The sequence below is a fragment of the Triturus cristatus genome, chromosome 1_1, assembly GCF_964204655.1.
Source record: "Triturus cristatus chromosome 1_1, aTriCri1.1, whole genome shotgun sequence".
Lineage (NCBI taxonomy): Eukaryota > Metazoa > Chordata > Amphibia > Caudata > Salamandridae > Triturus > Triturus cristatus.
The window spans coordinates 1,017,647,629-1,017,665,137 of record NC_140579.1 but is presented as its reverse complement, the minus strand read 5'-3'; positions in this window follow the sequence as shown (position 1 = coordinate 1,017,665,137).

The following is a 17,509-nucleotide window of genomic DNA, read 5'->3' as shown; positions in this document are numbered from 1 at the left end:
CCATGTCTTCCCTGGACTGGAAACAAGTAAAGTGGGACCGGTTTCTGGCTAATCGGCCGTCACCAGCCAGGCTAGCTTGAATCCAGTGGCAAAGTGAGCAAGAAACCCACGTCTGGGCATACCCTGCCAACTTAGGGCAAACAAAGCAAAACCAAAGGGGATGATGGACAGAGTGTTGAACATTGCAAGCACTCACCCTCAGTCAACTAATCTGAGTTTAATCCATCATCATTCTTTATCTCACTCCGCCACCCCAGTTCAGACATGGCCATATGCAAATCATTCTGACCTTGTGCCTCTTGGGAACAGTCCAGCCCAAACTGCCAAGCCATGTCTTCCCTGGACCGGAAAAAGCAACCTGGGACCGGTTTCTGGCTAATCAGCCAGGCTAGCTTGAATTCAGTGGCAAAGTGAGCAAGGGACCCACGTCTGGGCATACCCTGCCAAATTAGGGCAAACAAAGCAAAACCAAAGGGGATGATGGACAGAGTGTTGAACATTGCAAGTACTCACCTCAGTCAACTAATCTGAGTTTAATCCATCATCATTCTTTAGCTCACTCCGCCACCCCAGTTCAGACATGGCCATATGCAAATCATTCTGACCCTGAGCCTCATGGGAACAGTCCATCCCGAACTGCTAAGCCATGTCTTCCCTGGACCTGAAACAAGCATCCTGGGACCGGTTTCTGGCTCATCAGCCATCATCAGCCAGGCTAGCTTGAATTCCGTGGCAAAGTGAGCAAGGGACCCACGTCTGGGCATACCCTGCCAACTTAGGGCAAACAAAGCAAAACCAAAGGGGATGATAGACAGAGTGTTGAACATTGCAAGGACTCACCCCAGTCAACTAATCTGAGTTAAATCCATCATCATTCTTTAGCTCACTCCGCCACCCCAGTTCAGACATGGCCTATGCAAATCATTCTGACCCTGAGCCTCATGGAAACAGTCCAGCCCAAACTGCCAAGCCATGTCTTCCCTGGACCGGAAACATGCAACCTAGGACCGGTTTCTGGCTAATCGGCCATCATCAGCCAGGCTAGCTTGAATTCAGTGGCAAAGTGAGCAAGGGACCCACATCTGGGCATACCCTGCCAACTTAGGGCGAACAAGTCAAAACCAAAGGGGATGATGGACAGAGTGTTGAACTTTGCAAGCCCTCACCCCCAGTCAACTGATCTGAGTTTAATCCATCATCATTCTTTATCTCACTCCGCCACCCCAGTTCAGACATGGCCATATGCAAATCATTCTGACCCTGAGCCTCATGGGAACAGTCCAGCCCGAACTGCCAAGCCATGTCTTCCCTGGACCTGAAACAAGCATCCTGGGCCCGGTTTCTGGCTCATCAGCCGTCATCAGCCAGGCTAGCTTGAATTCAGTGGCAAAGTGAGCAAGGGAGCCACGTCTGGGCATACCCTGCCAACTTATGGCAAACAAAGCAAAACCAAAGAGGATGATGGACAGAGTGTTGAACATTGCAAGCACTCACCCCAGTCAACTAATCTGAGTTTAATCCATCATCATTCTTTAGCTCACTCCGCCACCCCAGTTCAGACATGGCCATATGCAAATCATTCTGACCCTGAGCCTCATGGGAACAGTCCAGTCCGAACTGCCAAGCCATGTCTTCCCTGGACCGGAAACAAGCAACCTGGGACCGGTTTCTGGCTAATCGGCCATCATCAGCCAGGCTAGCTTGAATTCAGTGGCAAAGTGAGCAAGGGACCCACGTCTGGGCATACCCTGCCAACTTAGGGTGAACAAAGCAAAACCAAAGGGGATGATGGACGGAGTGTTGAACATTGCAAGCACTCACCCCCATTCAACTGACCTGGGATTAATCCATCATCATTCTTTAGCTCACTCCGCCACCCCAGTTCAGACAGGGCCATATGCAAATCAGTCTGACCCTGTGCCTCATGGGAACACTCCAGCCTGATTTTCCAAGCCATGTCTTCCCTGGACCTGAAAAAAGCATCCTGGGACCGGTTTCTGGCTCATCAGCCGTCATCAGCCAGGCTAGCTTGAATTCAGTGGGAAAGTGAGCAAGGGACCCACGTCTGGGCATAGCCTGCCAACTTAGGGCAAACAAAGTAAAACCAAAGGGGATGATGGACGGAGTGTTGAACAGTGCAAGCACTCCCCCCAGTCAACTAATCTGAGTTTAATCCATCATCATTCTTTAGCTCACTCGGCCACCCCAGTTCAGACATGGCCATATGCAAATCAGTCTGACCCTGTGCCTCATGAGAACAGTCCATCCCGAACTGCCAAGCCATGTCTTCCCTGGACTGGAAACAAGTAAAGTGGGACCGGTTTCTGGCTAATCGGCCGTCACCAGCCAGGCTAGCTTGAATCCAGTGGCAAAGTGAGCAAGAAACCCACGTCTGGGCATACCCTGCCAACTTAGGGCAAACAAAGCAAAACCAAAGGGGATGATGGACAGAGTGTTGAACATTGCAAGCACTCACCCTCAGTCAACTAATCTGAGTTTAATCCATCATCATTCTTTATCTCACTCCGCCACCCCAGTTCAGACATGGCCATATGCAAATCATTCTGACCTTGTGCCTCTTGGGAACAGTCCAGCCCAAACTGCCAAGCCATGTCTTCCCTGGACCGGAAAAAGCAACCTGGGACCGGTTTCTGGCTAATCAGCCAGGCTAGCTTGAATTCAGTGGCAAAGTGAGCAAGGGACCCACGTCTGGGCATACCCTACCAAATTAGGAAAAACAAAGCAAAACCAAAGGGGATGATGGACAGAGTGTTGAACATTGCAAGTACTCACCTCAGTCAACTAATCTGAGTTTAATCCAGCATCATTCTTTAGCTCACTCCGCCACCCCAGTTCAGACATGGCCATATGCAAATCATTCTGACCCTGAGCCTCATGGGAACAGTCCATCCCGAACTGCTAAGCCATGTCTTCCCTGGACCTGAAACAAGCATCCTGGGACCGGTTTCTGGCTCATCAGCCGTCATCAGCCAGGCTAGCTTGAATTCCGTGGCAAAGTGAGCAAGGGACCCACGTCTGGGCATACCCTGCCAACTTAGGGCAAACAAAGCAAAACCAAAGGGGATGATAGACAGAGTGTTGAACATTGCAAGGACTCACCCCAGTCAACTAATCTGAGTTAAATCCATCATCATTCTTTAGCTCACTCCGCCACCCCAGTTCAGACATGGCCATATGCAAATCATTCTGACCCTGAGCCTCATGGAAACAGTCTAGCCCAAACTGCCAAGCCATGTCTTCCCTGGACACGAAACATGCAACCTTGGACCGGTTTCTGGCTAATCGGCCATCATCAGCCAGGCTAGCTTGAATTCAGTGGCAAAGTGAGCAAGGGACCCACATCTGGGCATACCCTGCCAACTTAGGGCGAACAAGTCAAAACCAAAGGGGATGATGGACAGAGTGTTGAACTTTGCAAGCCCTCACCCCCAGTCAACTGATCTGAGTTTAATCCATCATCATTCTTTATCTCACTCCGCCACCCCAGTTCAGACATGGCCATATGCAAATCATTCTGACCCTGAGCCTCATGGGAACAGTCCAGCCCGAACTGCCAAGCCATGTCTTCCCTGGACCTGAAACAAGCATCCTGGGACTGGTTTCTGGCTCATTAGCCGTCATCAGCCAGGCTAGGTTGAATCCAGTGGCAAACTGAGCAAGGGACCCACGTCTGGGCATACCCTGCCAACTTAAGGCGAACAAGGCAAAACCAAAGGGGATGATGGACGGAGTGTTGAACATTGCAAGCACTCACCCCCATTCAACTGACCTGGGTTTAATCCATCATCATTCTTTAGCTCACTCCGCCACCCCAGTTCAGACATGGCCATATGCAAATCAGGCTGACCCTGTGCCTCATGGGAACACTCCAGCCTGATTTGCCAAGCCATGTCTTCCCTGGACCTGAAACAAGCATCCTGAGACCGGTTTCTGGCTCATCAGCCGTCATCAGCCAGGCTAGCTTGAATTCAGTGGCAAAGTGAGCAAGGGACCCACGTCTGGGCATAGCCTGCCAACTTAGGGCAAACAAAGTAAAACCAAAGGGGATGATGGACGGAGTGTTGAACATTGCAAGCTCTCACCCATTCAACTAATCTGAGTTTAATCCATCATCATTCTTTAGCTCACTCCGCCACCCCAGTTCAGACATGGCCATATGCAAATCAGTCTGACCCTGTGCCTCATGGGAACAGTCCATCCCGAACTGCCAAGCCATGTCTTCCCTGGACTGGAAACAAGTAACGTGGGACCGGTTTCTGGCTAATCGGCCGTCACCAGCCAGGCTAGCTTGAATCCAGTGGCAAAGTGAGCAAGGGACCCACGTCTGGGCATATACTGCCAACTTAGGATGAACAAGGCAAAACCAAAGGGGATGATGGACAGAGTGTTGAACTTTGCAAGCCCTCACCCCCAGTCAACTGATCTGGGTTTAATCATCATCATTCTTTAGCTCACTCCGCCACCCCATTTCAGACATGTCCATATGCAAATCAGTCTGACCCTGTGCCTCATGGGAACACTCCAGCCTCAACTGCCAAACCATGCCTTCCCTGGACCTGAAACAAGCATCCTAGGCCCGGTTTCTGGCTCATCAACCGTCATCAGCCAGGCTAGCTTGAATTCAGTGGCAAAGTGAGCAAGGGACCCACGTCTGTGCATACCCTGCCAACTTAGGGCAAACAAAGCAAAACCAAAGGGGATGATGGACAGAGTGTTCAACAATGCAAGCACTCACCCCCAGTCAACTGATATGAGTTTAATCCATCATCATTCTTTAGCTCACTCCGCCACCCCAGTTCAGACATGCCCATATGCAAATCCTTCTGACCCTGTGCCTCATGGGAACAGTCCAGCCAGAACTGCCAAGCCATGTCTTCCCTGGACCGGAAACAAGCAACCTGGGACTGGTTTCTTGCTAATCGGCCATCATCAGCCAGGCTAGCTTGAATTCAGTGGCAAATTGAGCAAGGGACCCACGTCTGGGCATACCCTGCCAACTTAGGGTGAACAAAGCAAAACCAAAGGGGATGATGGACGGAGTGTTGAACATTGCAAGCACTCACCCCTAGTCAACTGTTCTGGGTTTAATCCATCATCATTCTTTAACTCATTCAGCCACCCCAGTTCAGACATGGCCATATGCAAATCAGTCTGACCCTGTGCCTCATGGGAACAGTCCAGCCCGAACTGACAAGCCATGTCTTCCCTAGACTGGAAACAAGCATTCTGGGACCGGTTTCTAGCTAATTGTCTGCCATCAGCCAGGCTAGTCTGAATCCAGTGGCAAAGTGAGCAAGGGACACACGTCTGGGCATACCCTGCCAACTTAGGGCGAACAAAGCAAAAGCAAAGGGGATGATGGACGGAGTGTTGAACATTGCAAGCACTCACCCCCAGTCAACTGATCTGGGTTTCATCCATCATCATTTTTTAGCCCACTCTGCCACGCCCAGTTCAGACATGGCCATATGCAAATCAGTCTTACCCTGTGCCTCATGGGAACACTCCAGCCCGAACTGCCAAGCCATGTCTTCCCTGGACTAGAAACAAGCATCCTGGGACCGGTGTCTGGCTCATCAGCCATCATCAGCCATCATCAGCCAGGCTAGGTTAAATCCAGTGGCAAACTGAGCAAGGGACCCACGTCTGGGCATACCCTGCCAACTTAGAGTGAACAAAGCAAAACCAAAGGGGATGATGGACGGAGTGTTGAACATTGCAAGCACGCACCCCTAGTCAACTGTTCTGGGTTTAATCCATCATCATTCTTTAGCTCATTCTGCCACCCCAGTTCAGACATGGCCATATGCAAATCAGTCTGACCCTGTGCCTCATGGGAACAGTCCAGCCCGAACTGACAAGCCATGTCTTCCCTGCACTGGAAACAAGCATCCTGGGACCGGTTTCTGGCTAATCGGCCGCCATCAGCCAGGCTAGTCTGAATCCAGTGGCAAAGTGAGCAAGGGACAAACGTCTGGGCATACCCTGCCAACTTAGGGCGAACAAAGCAAAAGCAAAGGGGATGATGGACGGAGTGTTGAACATTGCAAGCACTCACCCCCAGTCAACTGATCTGGGTTTCATCCATCATCATTTTTTAGCTCACTCTGCCACGCCCAGTTCAGACATGGCCATATGCAAATCAGTCTTACCCTGTGCCTCATGGGAACACTCCAGCCCGAACTGCCAAGCCATGTCTTCCCTGGACCGGAAACAAGCATCCTGGGACTGGTTTCTGGCTCATCAGCCGTCATCAGCCAGGCTAGGTTGAATCCAGTGGCAAACTGAGCAAGGGACCCACGTCTGGGCATACCCTGCCAACTTAGGGCGAACAAGGAAAACCAAAGGGGATGATGGACGGAGTGTTGAACATTGCAAGCACTCACCCCCATTCAACTGACCTGGGTTTAATCCATCATCATTCTTTAGCTCACTCCGCCACCCCAGTTCAGACATGGCCATATGCAAATCAGGCTGACCCTGTGCCTCATGGGAACACTCCAGCCTGATTTGCCAAGCCATGTCTTCCCTGGACCTGAAACAAGCATCCTGAGACCGGTTTCTGGCTCATCAGCCGTCATCAGCCAGGCTAGCTTGAATTCAGTGGCAAAGTGAGCAAGGGACCCACGTCTGGGCATAGCCTGCCAACTTAGGGCAAACAAAGTAAAACCAAAGGGGATGATGGACGGAGTGTTGAACATTGCAAGCTCTCACCCATTCAACTAATCTGAGTTTAATCCATCATCATTCTTTAGCTCACTCCGCCACCCCAGTTCAGACATGGCCATATGCAAATCAGTCTGACCCTGTGCCTCATGGGAACAGTCCATCCCGAACTGCCAAGCCATGTCTTCCCTGGACTGGAAACAAGTAACGTGGGACCGGTTTCTGGCTAATCGGCCGTCACCAGCCAGGCTAGCTTGAATCCAGTGGCAAAGTGAGCAAGGGACCCACGTCTGGGCATACACTGCCAACTTAGGATGAACAAGGCAAAACCAAAGGGGATGATGGACAGAGTGTTGAACTTTGCAAGCCCTCACCCCCAGTCAACTGATCTGGGTTTAATCATCATCATTCTTTAGCTCACTCCGCCACCCCATTTCAGACATGTCCATATGCAAATCAGTCTGACCCTGTGCCTCATGGGAACACTCCAGCCTCAACTGCCAAACCATGCCTTCCCTGGACCTGAAACAAGCATCCTAGGCCCGGTTTCTGGCTCATCAACCGTCATCAGCCAGGCTAGCTTGAATTCAGTGGCAAAGTGAGCAAGGGACCCACGTCTGGGCATACCCTGCCAACTTAGGGCAAACAAAGCAAAACCAAAGGGGATGATGGACAGAGTGTTCAACATTGCAAGCACTCACCCCCAGTCAACTGATATGAGTTTAATCCATCATCATTCTTTAGCTCACTCCGCCACCCCAGTTCAGACATGCCCATATGCAAATCTTTCTGACCCTGTGCCTCATGGGAACAGTCCAGCCAGAACTGCCAAGCCATGTCTTCCCTGGACCGGAAACAAGCAACCTGGGACTGGTTTCTTGCTAATCGGCCATCATCAGCCAGGCTAGCTTGAATTCAGTGGCAAATTGAGCAAGGGACCCACGTCTGGGCATACCGTGCCAACTTAGGGAGAGCAAGCAAAACCAAAGGGGATGATGAACAGAGTGTTGAACTTTGCAAGCCCTCACCCCCAGTCTACTGATCTGGGTTTAATCATCATCATTATTTAGCTCACTCCGCCACCCCAGTTCAGACATGTCCATATGCAAATCAGCCTGACCCTGTGCCTCATGGGAACACTCCAGCCTGAACTGCCAAGCCATGTCTTCCCTGGACCTGAAACAAGCATCCTGGGACCGGTTTCTGGCTCATCAGCCGTCATCAGCCAGGCTAGCTTGAATTCAGTGGCAAAGTGAGCAAGGGACCCACGTCTGGGCATAGCCTGCCAACTTAGGGTGAACAGAGCAAAACCAAAGGGGTTGATGGACGGAGTGTTGAACATTGCAAGCACTCACCCCCAGTCAACTGTTATGGGTTTAATCCATCATCATTCTTTAGCTCACTCCACCACCCCAGTTCAGACATGGCCATGTGCAAATCATTCTGACCATGTGCCTCATGGGAACAGTCCAGCCCGAACTGCCAAGCCATGTCTTCCCTGGACCGGAAACAAGCAACCTGGGACCGGTTTCTGGCTAATCGGTCATCATCAGCCAGGCAAGCTTGAATTCAGTGGCAAAGTGAGCAAGGGACCCATGTCTGGGCATACCCTGCCAACTTATGGTGAACAAAGCAAAACCAAAGGGGTTGTTGAACATTGCAAGCACTCACCCCGTCAACTGTTCTGGGTTTAATCCATCATCATTCTTTAGCTCATTCAGCCACCCCAGTTCAGACATGGCCATATGCAAATCAGTCTGACCCTGTGCCTCATGGGAACACTCCAACCTGAATTGCCAAGCCATGTCTTCCCTGAACCGGAAACAAGCATCTTGGGACTGGGCATACCCTGCCAAATTAGCGCGAACAAAGCAAAACCAAAGGGGATGATGGACGAAGTGTTAAACAGTGCAAGCACTCACCCCCAGTCACCTGATCTGGGTTTATTCCATCAACATTTTTTAGCTCTCTCTGCCACGCCCAGTTCGGACATGGCCATATGCAAATCAGTCTGACCTTGTGCCTCATGGGAACATTCCAGCCAGAACTTCCAAGCCATGTCTTCCCTGGACCGGAAACAAGCATCCTGGGACCGGTTTCTGGCTAATCAGCCGTCATCAGCCAGGCTAGCCTGAATCCAGTGGCAAAGTGAGCAAGGGACCCACGTCTGGGCATACCCTGCCAACTTATGGTGAACAAAGCAAAACCAAAGGGGTTGATGGACGGAGTGTTGAACATTGCAAGCACTCACCCCCAGTCAACTGTTCTGGGTTTAATCCATCATCATTCTTTAGCTCATTCAGCCTCCCCAGTTCAGACATGGCCATATGCAAATCAGCCTGACCCTGTGCCTCATGGGAACACTCCAACCTGAACTGCCAAGCCATGTCTTCCCTGAACCGGAAACAAGCATCTTGGGACCGGTTTTTGGCTCATCAGCCATCATCAGCCAGGCAAGCTTGAATCCAGTGGCAAAGTTAGCAAGGGACCCACGTCTGGGCATACCCTGCCAACTTAGGGCGAACAAGGCAAAACCAAAGGGGATGATGGACGGAGTTTTGAACTTTGCAAGCCCTCTCCCCCAGTCATCTGATCTGGGTTTAATCCATCATCATGCTTTAGCTCACTCCGCCACCCCAGTTCAGACATGGCCATATGCAAATCAGTCTGACCCTGAGCCTCATGGGAACAGTCCAGCCCGAACTGACAAGCCATGTCTTCCCTACACTGGAAAAAAGCATCCTGGGAACGGTTTCTGGCTAATCGGCCGCCATCAGCCAGGCTAGTCTGAATCCAGTGGCAAAGTGAGCAAGGGACCCGCGTCTGGGCATACCCTGCCAAATTAGCGCGAACAAAGCAAAACCAAAGGGGATGATGGACGAAGTGTTAAACAGTACAAGCACTCACCCCCAGTCAACTGATCTGGGTTTATTCCATCATCATTTTTTAGCTCTCTCCGCCACGCCCAGTTCAGACATGGCCATATGCAAATCAGTCTGACCCTGTGCCTCATGGGAACATTCCAGCCCGAACTTCCAAGCCATGTCTTCCCTGGACCGGAAACAAACATCCTGGGACTGGTTTCTGGCTAATCATCTGTCATCAGCCAGGCTAGCCTGAATCCAGTGGCAAAGTGAGCAAGGGACCCACGTATCGGCATACCGTACCAACTTAGGGAGAGCAAGCAAAACCAAAGGGGATGATGAACAGATTGTTGAACTTTGCAAGCCCTCACCCCCAGTCTACTGATCTGGGTTTAATCATCATCATTCTTTAGCTCACTCTGCCACCCCAGTTCAGACATGTCCATATGCAAATCAGGCTGACCCTGTGCCTCATGGGAACACTACAGCCTGAACTTCCAAGCCATGTCTTCCCTGGACCTGAAACAAGCATCCTGGGACCGGTTTCTGGCTCATCAGCCGTCATCAGCCAGGCTAGCTTGAATTCAGTGGCAAAGTGAGCAAGGGACCCACGTCTGGGCATAGCCTGCCAACTTAGGGTGAACAGAGCAAAACCAAAGGGGTTGATGGACGGAGTGTTGAACATTGTAAGCACTCACCCCCAGTCAACTGTTCTGGGTTTAATCCATCATCATTCTTTAGCTCACTCCACCACCCCAGTTCAGACATGGCCATGTGCAAATCATTCTGACCCTGTGCCTCATGGGAACAGTCCAGCCCGAACTGCCAAGCCATGTCTTCCCTGGACCGGAAACAAGCAACCTGGGACCGGTTTCTGGCTAATCGGTCATCATCAGCCAGGCAAGCTTGAATTCAGTGGCAAAGTGAGCAAGGGACCCACGTCTGGGCACACCCTGCCAACTTATGGTGAACAAAGCAAAACCAAAGGGGTTGATGGACGGAGTGTTGAACATTGCAAGCACTCACCCCCAGTCAACTGTTCTGGGTTTAATCCATCATCATTCTTTAGCTCATTCAGCCACCCCAGTTCAGACATGGCCATATGCAAATCAGTCTGACCCTGTGCCTCATGGGAACACTCCAACCTGAACTGCCAAGCCATGTCTTCCCTGAACCGGAAACAAGCATCTTGGGACCGGTTTTTGGCTCATCAGCCATCATCAGCCAGGCAAGCTTGAATCCAGTGGCAAAGTGAGCAAGGGACCCACGTCTGGCCATACCCTGAAAACTGAGGACGAACAAGGCAAAACCAAAGGGGATGATGGACGGAGTTTTAAACATTGCAAGCACTCACCCCCAGTCAACTGATCTGGGTTCAATCCATCATCATTCTTTAGCTCACTCCGCCACCCCAGTTCAGACATGGCCTTTTGCAAATCAGCCTGACCCTTTGCCTCATGGTAACAGTCCAGCCCGAACTGCCAAACCATGTCTTCCCTGGACCGCCAACAAGCATCCTGGGTCCGGTTTCTGGCTAATCAGCCGTCATCAGCCAGGCTAGCTTGAATCCAGTGGCAAAGTGAGCAAGGGACCCACGTCTGAGCATACCCTGCCAACTTAGGGCGAACAAGGCAAAACCAAAGGGGATGATGGACGGAGTTTTGAACTTTGCAAGCTCTCTCCCCCAGTCATCTGATCTGGGTTTAATCCATCATCATGCTTTAGCTCACTCCGCCACCCCAGTTCAGACATGGCCATATGCAAATCAGTCTGTCCCTGTGCCTCATGGGAACAGTCCAGCCCGAACTGCCAAGCCATGTCTTTCCTGGACTGGAAACAAGCATCCTGGGACCGGTTTCTGGCTAATCGGCCGCCATCAGCCAGGCTACTCTGAATCCAGTGGCAAAGTGAGCAAGGGACCCACGTCTGGGCATACCCTGCCAACTTAGGGCAAACAAGGCAAAACCAAAGGGGATGATGGACGGAGTTTTGAACTTTGCAAGCCCTCACCCCCAGTCAACTGATCTGGGTTTAATCCATCATCATTCCTTAGCTCACTCTGCCACCCCAGTTCAGACATGGCCATATGCAAATTAGTCTTACCCTCAGCCTCATGGGAACAGTCCAGCCCGAACTGACAAGCCATGTCTTCCCTGGACTGGAAACAAGCTTTCTGGGACCGGTTTCTGGCTAATCGGCCGCCATCAGCCAGGCTAGCCTGAATCCAGTGGCAAAGTGAGCAAGGGACCCACGTCTGGGCATTCCCTGCCAAATTAGCGCGAACAAAGCAAAACCAAAGGGGATGATGGACGAAGTGTTAAACAGTGCAAGCACTCACCCCCAGTCAACTGATCTGGGTTTATTCCATCATCATTTTTTAGCTCACTCCGCCACGCCCAGTTTAGACATGGCCATATGCAAATCAGTCTGACCCTGTGCCTCATGGGAACATTCCAGCCCGAACTTCCAAGCCATGTCTTCCCTGGACCGGAAACAAGCATCCTGGGACCGGTTTCTGGCTAATCAGCCGTCATCAGCCAGGCTAGCCTGAATCCAGTGGCAAAGTGAGCAAGGGACCACGTCTGGCCATACCCTGCCAACTTAGGGCGAACAAGGCAAAACCAAAGGGGATGATGGACCTAGTGTTGAACATTGGAAGCACTCACCCCAGTCAACTGATCTGGGTTTACTCCATCATCATTCTTTAGCTCACTCCGCCACCTCAGTTCAGACATGGCCATATGCAAATCAGCCTGACCCTTTGCCTCATGGTAATAGTCCAGCCCGAACTGCCAAACCATGTCTTCCCTGGACCGCAAACAAGCATCCTGGGACCAGTTTCTGGCTAATCAGCCGTCATCAGCCTGGCTAGCTTGAATCCAGTGGCAAAGTGAGCAAGGGACCCACGTCTGGGCATACCCTGCCAACTTAGGGCGAACAAGGCAAAACAAAAGGGGATGATGGATGGAGTTTTGAACTTTGCAAGCCCTCTCCCCCAGTCATCTGATCTGGGTTTACTCCATCATCATTCTTTAGCTCACTCCGCCACCTCAGTTCAGACATGGCCATATGCAAATCAGCCTGACCCTGTGCCTCATGGGAACAGTCCAGCCCGAACTGACAAGCCATGTCTTCCCTGGACTGGAAACAAGCATCCTGGGACCGGCTTCTGGCTAATCGGCCGCCATCAGCCAGGCTAGCCTGAATCCAGTGGCAAAGTGAGCAAGGGACCCACGTCTGGGCATACCCAGCCAACTTAGGGCGAACAAAGCAAAACCAAAGGGGATGATGGACGGAGTGTTAAACATTGCAAGCACTCACCCCCAGTCAACTGATCTGGCTTTATTCCATCATCATTTTTTAGCTCACTATGCCACGCACATTTCAGACATGGCCATATACAAATCAGTCTGACCGTGTGCCTCATGGGAACATTCCAGCCCGAACTTCCAAGCCATGTCTTCCCTGGACCGGAAACAAGCATCCTGGGACCGGTTTCTGGCTAGTCAGCCGGTCATCAGCCAGGCTAGCCTGAATCCAGTGGCAAAGTGAGCAAGGGACCCACTTCTGGGCATAAACTGCCAACATAGGGCGAGCAAAGCAATACCAAAGGGGATGATGGACCTAGTGTTGAACATTGCAAGCACTCACCCCAGTCAACTGATCTGGGTTTAATCCATCATCATTCTTTAGCTCACTCCGCCACCCCATTTCAGACATGGCCATATGCAAATCAGTCTGACCCTGTGCCTCATGGGAACACTTCAGCCTGAAATGCCAAACCATGCCTTGCCTGGACCGGAAACAAGCATCCTGGGACCGGTTTCTGGCTCATCAGCCATCATCAGACAGGCTAGCTTCATTCCAGTGGCAAACTGAGCAAGGGACCCACATCTGGGCATACCCTGCCAACTTAGGGTGAACAAGGCAAAACCAAAGGGGATGATGGACGGAGTGTTGAACAATGCAATTACTCACCCCCATTTAACTGACCTGGGTTTAATCCATCTTCATTCTTTAGCTCACTCCGCCACCCCAGTTCAAACATGGCCATCTGCAAATCAGTCTGACCCTGTGCTTCACGGTAAAAGTCCAGACCGAAGTTCCAAGCCATGTATTCCCTGGACCGGAAATAAGCATCCTGGGACCGGTTTCTGGCTAATTAGCCATCATCAGCCAGGCTAGCCTGAATCCAGTGGCAAAGTGAGCAAGGGACCCATGTCTGGGCATACCCATCCAACATAGGGCTAACAAAGCAAAACCAAAGGGGATGATGGACCTAGTGTTGAACATTGCAAGCACTCACCCCCAGTGAAATGATCTGGGTTTAATCCATCATTATTCTTTAGCTCATTCCGCCACCCAAGTTCAAACATGGCCATATGCAAATCAGTCTGACCCTGTGCCTCATGGTTACACTCCAGCCTGAAATGCCAAGCCATGTCTTCACTGGACTGGAAACAAGCATCCTGGGACTGGTTTCTGGCTAATCAGTCGTCATCAGCCAGGCTAGCTTGAATCCAGTGGCTAAGTGAGCAAGGGACCCACGTCTGGGCATACCCTGCCAACTTAGGGCGAGCAAAGCAAACCCAAAGGGGATGATGGACGGAGTGTTGAACATTGCAAGCACTCACCCCAGTCAACTGATCAGGGTTTAATCCATCATCATTCTTTAGCTCACTCCACCACCCCAGTTCAGACATGGCCATATGCAAATCAGTCTGACCCTGTGCCTCATGGGAACAGTCCAGCCCAAACTGCCAAGCCATGTCTTCCCTGGACTGGAAACAAGCAACCTGGGACCGGTTTCTGGCTAATAGCCGTCACCAGCCAGGCTAGCTTGAATCCAGTGGCAAAGTGAGCAAGAGACGCACATCTGGGCATACCCTGCCAACTTAGGGCCAACAAGGCAAAACCAAAGGGGATGATGGACAGAGTGTTGAACTTTGCAAGCCCTCACCATCAGTCAACTGATCTGGGTTGAATCATCATCATTCTTTAGCTCACTCCACCACGCAAGTTCAGACATGGCCATATTCAAATCAGTCTGACCCCGTGCCTCATGGGAACACTCCAGCCCGAAATGCCAAGCCATGTCTTCCCTGGAACGGAAACAAGCAACCTGGGACCGTTTCTGGCTAATCGGCCATCATCAGCCAGGCTAGCTTGAATTCAGTGGCAAAGTGAGCAAGGGACCCACGTCTGGGCATACCCTGCCAACTTAGGGTGAACAAAGCAAAACCAAAGGGGATGATGGACGGAGAGTTGAACATTGCAAGCACTCACCCCCAGTCAACTGTTCTGGGTTTAATCCATCATCATTCTTCAGCTCATTCTGCCACCCCAGTTCAGACATGGCCATATGCAAATCAGTCTGACCCTGTGCCTCATGGGAACACTCCAGCCTGAACTGCCAAGCCATGTCTTCCCTGAACCGGAAACAAGCATCTTGGGACTGGTTTTTGGCTCATCATCCGTCATCAGCCAGGCAAGCTTGAATCCAGTGGCAAAGTGAGCAAGGGACCCACGTCTGGGCATACCCTGCCAACTTAGGTCGAACAAGGCAAAACCAAAGGGGATGATGGACGGAGTGTTAAACATTGCAAGCACTCACCCCCAGTCAACTGATCTGGGTTCAATCCATCATCATTCTTTAGCTCACTCCGCCACCCCAGTTGAGACATGGCCATATGCAAATCAGCCTGACCCTGTGCCTCATGGTAACAGTCCAGCCCGAGCTGCCAAACCATGTCTTCCCTGGACCGGAAACAAGCATCCTGGGACCGGTTTCTGGCTAATCAGCCGTCATCAGCCAGGCTAGCTTGAATCCAGTGGCAAAGTGAGCAAGGGACCCATGTCTGGGCATACCCTGCCAACTTAGGGCGACCAAGGCAAAACCAAAGGGGATGATGGACGGAGTTTTGAACTTTGCAAGCCCTTTCCCCCAGTCAACTGATCTGGGTTTAATCCATCATCATGCTTTAGCTCACTCCGCCACCCCAGTTCAGACAGGGCAATATGCAAATCAGTCTGACCCTGTGCCTCATTGGAACAGTCCAGCCCGAACTGCCAAGCCATGTCTTCCCTGGACTGTAAACAAGCATCCTGGGACTGGTTTCTGGCTACTCAGGCCTCATCAGCCAGGCTAGCTTGAATCTAGTGGCAAAGTGAGCAAGGGACCCATGTCTAGGCATACCCTGACAACTTAGGGCGAACAAGGCAAAACCAAAGGGGATGATGGATGGAGTTTTGAACTTTGTAAGCCCTCACCCCCAGGCAACTGATCTGGGTTTAATCCATCATCACTCCTTAGCTCACTCCGCCACGCCCAGTTCAGACATGACCATATGCAAATCAGTCTGACCCTGTGCCTCATGGAAACATTCCAGCCCGAACTCCCAAGCCATATCTTACCTAGACCGGAACAAGCATCCTGGGACCGGTTTCTGGCTAATCAGCCGTCATCAACCAGGCTAGCCTGAATCCAGCGGTAAAGTGAGCAAGGGACCCACATCTGGGCATACACTGCCAACATAGGGCGAACAAATCAAAACCAAAGGGGATGATGGACCTAGTGTTGAACATTGCAAGCACTCACCCTCAGTCAACTGATCTGGGTTGAATCCATCATCATTGTTTAGCTCACTCTGCCACCGCAGTTCAGACATGGCCATAAGAAAATCAGTCTGACCTTGTGCCTCATGGGAACACTTCAACATAAAATGCCAAGCCATGTCTTCCCTGGACCGGAAACAAGCATTCCGGGACCAGTTTCTGTCTCATCAGCCGTCATCAGCCAGGCTAGCTTGAATCCTGTTGCAAAGATCGGGCATACCCTGCCAACTTAGGGCGAAGAAAGAAAAACCAAAGGGGTTGATGGACGGAGTGTTGAACATTGCAAGCACTCACCCCCAGTCAACTGTTCTGGGTTTAATCCATCATCATTCTTTAGCTCATTCAGCCACCCCAGTTCAGACATGGCCATATGCAAATCAGTCTGACCCTGTGCCTCATGGGAACACTCCAACCTGAACTGCCAAGCCATGTCTTCCCTGAACCGGAAACAAGCATCTTGGGACCGGTTTTTGGCTCATCAGCCATCATCAGCCAGGCAAGCTTGAATTTAGTGGCAAAGTGAGCGAGGGACCCACGTCTGGGCATACCCTGAAAACTTAGGACGAACAAGGCAAAACCAAAGGGGATGATGGACGGAGTTTTAAACATTGCAAGCACTCACCCCCAGTCAACTGATCTGGGTTCAATCCATCATCATTCTTTAGCTCACTCCGCCACCCCAGTTCAGACATGGCCATATGCAAATCAGCCTGACCCTTTGCCGCATGGTAACAGTCCAGCCCGAACTGCCAAACTATGTCTTCCCTGGACCGCCAACAAGCATCCTGGGTCCGGTTTCTGGCTAATCAGCCATCATCAGCCAGGCTAGCTTGAATCCAGTGGCAAAGTGAGCAAGGGACCCACGTCTGGGCATACCCTGCCAACTTAGGTCGAACAAGGCAAAACCAAAGGGGATGATGGACGGAGTTTTGAACTTTGCAAGCTCTCTCCCCCAGTCATCTGATCTGGGTTTAATCCATCATCATGCTTTAGCTCACTCCGCCACCCCAGTTCAGACATGGCCATATGCAAATCAGTTTGTCCCTGTGCCTCATGGGAACAGTCCAGCCCGAACTGCCAAGCCATGTCTTTCCTGGACTGGAAACAAGCATCCTGGGACCGGTTTCTGGCTAATCGGCCGCCATCAGCCAGGCTAGTCTGAATCCAGTGGCAAAGTGAGCAAGGGACCCACGTCTGGGCATACCCTGCCAACTTAGGGCGAACAAGGCAAAACCAAAGGGGATGATGGACGGAGTTTTGAACTTTGCAAGCCCTCACCCCCAGTCAACTGATCTGGGTTTAATCCATCATCATTTTTTAGCTCACTCCGCCACGCCCAGCTT